Raw genomic sequence first — 6,063 nt, forward strand, 5'->3', positions numbered from 1 at the left:
ATCTCTTCATAAAGGCAGTTAATAAATTCAAATAAATAAACAGTGATTAAAGGAGGGCATTTTTTCTCAATAACATACAAGTCACAACAAGGTGCTCTGATTGAGCAGCAGAGCAGACCCCTGGAGGGATTAAGGCATGAATCGCAGGTATCGCAGGTAAAGTTACCCTTAGATGAATTTGCTTTGTATGTGAATGTTAAGTCCATGTATTCATATAACAGTCTTCTCTAGTAACTGTTAACAAAGATCTGCATCTTTTATTTGTGATAACATTATAAGAAAGAACAGTTTTATTCACCACAACTTGTAGAATTACCACTAGATTCAGATAATCTTATTGGTATATCAATTTTATATGTGTTGACCAAGTAATATGGTATAGAACCAGGAAAGTCTATAAATGCAAAGATTTAGTCATGACCCTTCCAAATACTGGCTAAAAATCAGGCAGCAAAACACATAGTAACATGGTGTATGACAGCAAATAAAGGCCTGAACAGTTAAAAAATAAAAATAAAAAAAAGGCATTACACCTCTTTAATCCCCAGTGGATGCTGTCCCTCTTCTACCACCCTAAGAAATGAAATTGAAGGGGCATACCAGGCCCTATGACAGCTTCAGGTAATATGGGCATACCTGACAAGAGCAGAAACAGGTCCCATGAATAGCTTAGTGGTTGGTGCAGCGAACTGTAAACAAATGGACCTTTGTCCAAATTCCATCTTATTTAACTTTCAGTAGAAAAGTGAGCCCTCCAAAAACTAATACCTACTGTACCAACATATCTATATGAGACTCATGCAGGCCTGAAGACTATTATAATGGTATATAGTTAGGTACAGTAGGGTTTCTTCTGTTTCTGGAACAGTGGAATTTGTACCTGGGTGCCAGTGTTCAAAGTCCATTGCACTGGCCATTCTGCTCTGCAGCGATGTCTGTCTAGCCATTTTTGTACAAATGTTGTCAGGCAGATATTCTTGGCCCTGGTTTTTCACCATTCTTAGTCTGGATGTGTCATTTTCGAAATGGCTATCCATTTTAGATGTTATCCACACAACAACATCCTTCTCTTTTATTTTTAGATAGGAAATTCCACCATTTTCCCTGTTCAAAAATAGCTGTGAGAGGGATGGATTTTTGGACATCGAGAGGACTTTTATGGACTTAGGCATCCTTTTGAAAATGCCCTTTCATGTTGCATTTATCAAATGGACCTATGAGAAGCGTGGTGTGAAATCAGCAATGAGGTTAATTACTGATGGTCCAACTGAACTTAAGATATTTTTGTTCGTGCAAAGTTCTAATTTGTTTATTGACCTTTATCAAATAAGCATAAAATAAATACATTTGTGGAATTTTTTTGATAGGCATCCAATTGCTCCCATGTTTTGAGTTTTTATATCAGCTGTTAATTTTAATGTGAATTGTTCTGGGCTAATTTGAAGATGTAATGTATTATGTTTTAATAAATAATTTGGCACAAAAAGAAGAGCCCCTTGTCTTGGGTCTTTATTGACTTGTACAAACGTTAAAAGAGTCCCAATAAGGATCCCTGCATTCAGTACAGACTGCCCAGCTTTGGCTCCACAGCATATGTATGGACGGTACTCAACAAATAAGTGTTCCCTGAAGAAGGCGCTATTTAGTAGCACCGAAACAGGGATCCTTATTGGGACTCTTAACGTTTGTACAATTCAATAATGACCCAATTTGATATTTGGGGACAAAATACATTTTCTTTGTTCCAGACCATTTGAGAGCTTTCCTGGACTTAAAGAAAATCACCAGGGGGTAATAAAGGGATATAATTGATAATTTAAGGGGCCATTGTAAAGCCGTTAAGCCTTTACTTTTCATTCTAATTTTTGTTTCTTTAATATTTAGGTCCCATGTATTAAGACCTCTCCCCCTTTAAATGTTGAGGTCTAAGGAGAAAAAAAACAACAACTTTTTGATCTTTAATAATTTCCATATTGTGATCTTATTTGTTTCTTGTCATTTTGCTTACACAGGTTGTATTGCTTGTAAATTATTTCAATAAAAATAAAATAAATAAAATAAATAATGACCCAATTTGGGTGATTGGACATCCACCTTGTCTTTCTCCTGTTTGTGTTAATAAATAATTTAAAATTTCATTTTTCAAATCAGAGGTATCAGCATCCTCAATAATAAAACCCTTAGCGTGCATGCACACTTCAATCTTCGTGATCCCTGTGTCCTTGATCTGTACTTCCGTGCCACACATGCGCAGTAGAAGGAGCCAGAAGTGGTTTCCTAATCGCCCTCCCTCGGTGACGCTGGCTCCTTCTACTGCACATGCGGAGGCACCTTAAGCACGGACGCAAGGAGGCGGCGACACCTTCCATCCCCCCTAACACAGGCTCCCCGGGTACTATTCTGTGACCCGCGGTCTGGCCAGCTCCCTTACTGAAGTTATTCTTCAGTCCCTTGCCAAAGTTATTTTTGAATTCAAAGCCATGATGGTGGCGCCTCTCAAGAGCTGCACTTGCATTAGAAGCCTCTGATGTTACGTCAGAGAGAAGGCTTCTGATGCAGGCACGGATCGTGAGAGCAGCCACGGCGGCGGTGGCTTCAAACTCAAAAATAACCAGTAAGGGAGCCGGCCAGAAACGACGAAGAGAAATGCTGCTACCCTGCTGCACAGGGAAGTGGTGGGGAAATGATGCTGCTGCTGCTGCTGCTGCACAGGGAAGTAGGGGGGGAGGGGAATGCTGCTGCTGCTGCTGCACAGGGAATTGGGGGGAATGCTGCTAATGTTGCACAGGGAAGTGGGGAAAATGCTGCTGTTGTTGCACAGGGAAGTGGGAGGGGGAAATGCTGCTGCTGCTGCACAGGGAAGTGAGGGAGGAATGCTGCTGCTGCTGCTGCTGCTGCACAGGGAAGTAGTGGGGAATGCTACTGCACAGGGAAGTGGGGGTGAATGCTACTGCTGCACAGGGAAGTGGGGGGAAATGCTGCTAATGTTGCACAGGGAAGTGGGGGGAATGCAGCTGTTGTTGCACAGGAAAGTGGGGGGAATGCTGCTGCTGTTGCACAGGGAAGTGTGAGGGGAAATGATGCTGCTGCACAGGGAAGTGGAGGGGGAGGGAAATTATGCTGATGCTGCACAGGGAAGTGGAGGGGGAGAGAATGCTGCTGCTGCTGCTCAGGTAAGTGGGGGGAGGGAAATGCTGCTGCTGCACAGGGAAGTGGGGGATAGGGAAATGCTGCTGCTGTACAGGGAAGGGTGGGAGGGAAATGCTGCTGCTGCTGCACAGGGAAGTGGGGGGGAGAGGGAAAGGGGGCCAGGGAGCAATCTTTGTTTGCTTTGGGGGGAGACAGAAGCGGGCCATGGAGAGAGACAGACAGACAGGCAGGCAGCGCACGAGAATGAAAGAGAGACACACAGAAAGACAGTGGGCAGGGAGAGAGAAAGAAAGACAGACAGGGGGCCAGAGAGAGACAGACAGACAGAACGAAAGACAGACAAAGGGGGGCCAGGGAGAGAGAAAGAAAGAAAGATAGACAGTGGGAGGGAGAGAGATAGAAAGCAAGAAAGATAGACAGCAGGATGTAGAGAGACAGAAAGAAAGGAAGAAAGAGACAGGGGCAGGGAGAGACACAGAAAGAAAGAAAGACAGACAGACGTATTCTAGCACCCGTTAATGTAACGGACTTAAACACTAGTAAGCAAATAATTTAATAACAAGGAAATGTGCAATGGGAATCAGGAAGACTGAAATACCTATTAAATTTCAATGTCATCGCAAAGCAGATAACTACATGGATGGCAGAGCGAGAGGAAACAAATAGAGCGGACTTCAGACTGTGAATACTGAAACTAGACAAAAGTGGTTCTTAAGATATATATGCTACACCTGTGTTGTCTGCCAAAAAACATTGCTTTTTGTTTTTAGTATGTATTTCATTTTATTGATTTTGATTTAACTTTTGTCATTCTTGTTGTCTGGATAAAACCAAAACTACTGTTCCTGAATGTACACTGCTTCAATAGCTTTCAGGCTTGTAGGTGGTATATTAATGATAATAATTATCCCCCTCTTTTACGAACGCAGAGCGCAGGTTTTAGCGCCGGCAGCGGTGGTAACTGATGCTCCAGAATTCCTAAGTGTATTGGAGCAGTAACCGCCACTGTCGGCGCTAAAACCCGTGCTATGCGTTCGTAAAAGAGGGGGTATAATAATAATAAATTGTGTCTGTAGGTTATAAGCAAATGTGGACTATGTGGGATATAGGATTTAAAATAAAATATTTAATTTTAGTGTAGCATGCATATCTCTGTGCCTGGTACATTCATGTTAGCTGCACACATATAGTTCATGGCAATTTTTCTTTATATCCCAGTCAGACCTCAGAGGAAGCTCACAGGTCTACCTCAGCCAAGCGAGTCTCTAGGGTTTATAGTCAAGGTGCATACGGGCATCACTTCTTCCTCTTTCTTCCCCCTGGATCTCTCTGACCTAGTTCTGGCTCTGCCTCTTATATTTCCTGATCCTTGCCTCCTTGAATTCTCCTTCTTGGGTCACTTCTCCCTAAGAAGGAGCTAGCTATATTAAAGTACTGTAATTATGACAGTTTGAGGGAGTATCCAGCAGGGGGAGTGGTAGCATCATGTAGACTCCCTCATAAACAGCATCTATGGAATATATGCGAGAGAATGGAAAAGAAAAAAATTATTGACTATTTATGGTAACTGTCAGAAGTGATGTCTAATAACAATAAAGGTGACGTGAGAACAGATGTGAACATACTGTGGTAACTTAAAGATAAGTCAGAGGCGATGTATAATAATAATAAAGGTGATGTGAGAAAGTACCATAAGTGGACACACTAACTGAAAAATATGAAGGTCTGAAATAACGTGAACTACAGATGTGAAAAGAATCACATCATGAACATGTGCCATCTGGGCAGTTCACAATATTACAACTCAGTAAAGGAAAAGAACTACAATTACAGACAGGAAAGAATTAGATAATAAAAGGAGGAGAGATGTAAAAGCACAGGAAGATGAAAAAACTAAACTCTAAAACACAGCCGAAGCGGATACCAGGGGAGATTACTAGACCTCTAAGCCATAGGCGTCTTTAAAAAGAAATGCTTTTAGACTCGATTTAAACTTATGAGGTTTATATTCCGATTGAAGATAATGGGCTCCTTTTATAAAAGTGCGCTAGCGTTTTTAGCGCACGCACCAGATTAGCGTGCGCTAGCCGAAAAACTACCGCCTGCTTAGAAAGGAGGCGGTAGCGGCTAGCGTGCGCTATTCCGCGAGTTAAGGCCCTAACACACCTTTGTAAAAGAAGCCCAATGTGTTAGTGAATTCCAAAGTTTAGGTCCATTAACACTGAATAACTCTGAGCAAATGGTATCAAAACAAACCTGCCTACTATTGCTTATAGAGGATGAATGAAATTTCAGCGTCAGTGCTGAAACTTTCATGTTCAGCCTTGTTTTGACCGCAGCTGAAAATATTGGTGCATTTTTGGGTGCAACTGAAATTGTGCTGCATAGCTCCCACTCCCTTCCTTCCCTCCCCTTTTGAGCAGAAAGAACCCCCTGTGTACCCACCAATTAGTGGCAGCCCCCTTCCCAGGCCTACTGCACAGTGACACTAGGAAGTTCTTCTTCACTGAAAGGGTGGTTGATCGCTGGAATAGTCTTCCACTTCGGGTTATTGAGGCCACCAGTGTGGCAGATTTTAAGGCCAGATGGGATAGACATGTGGGATCTATCCGCAAAGATAGATAGTGAGGATCACTGGGGTGGGCAGACTTGATGGGCCTTGGCCCTTATCTGCCGTCTATTTCTATGTTTCTATGTTTCTACTATGTCATTGGTGGTTAGTTGGGGCAGGAGAAAAACCCCACTTGCCCTGACTATGCTGGCCCCTGCGTCAAAATGGCTTCCAGGACCTCCAGTGGCAGTCTCATAAGATTGCAGCTGGAGGTCCTGGGAGCCATTTTGACACAGGAGCTGGTGTGGGCAGGAGCGAGTGAGGATCACTCTTGACCCCACTAGCTACCAACGATGTGGTAG

The 6,063-nt window shown here is 42.9% G+C and overlaps 1 protein-coding gene across 3 annotated transcripts in view; it reads left to right on the top strand.

Annotated features, from left to right (window-relative positions):
* LOC117358840 (hepatocyte cell adhesion molecule-like) overlaps positions 1-2,074 on the top strand; it is a 101,400-nt gene extending 99,326 nt beyond the window's left edge. For all 3 annotated transcript variants that reach the window (XM_033940601.1, XM_033940600.1, XM_033940602.1), the window contains one exon: positions 1,083-2,074. The gene's annotated coding sequence lies outside the window, so the exon portion shown is untranslated. The remainder of the gene's footprint in view (positions 1-1,082) is intronic.
* Positions 2,075-6,063: the final 3,989 nt, after the last annotated feature.

This window comes from Geotrypetes seraphini, chromosome 4, assembly GCF_902459505.1.
Source record: "Geotrypetes seraphini chromosome 4, aGeoSer1.1, whole genome shotgun sequence".
NCBI lineage: Eukaryota > Metazoa > Chordata > Amphibia > Gymnophiona > Dermophiidae > Geotrypetes > Geotrypetes seraphini.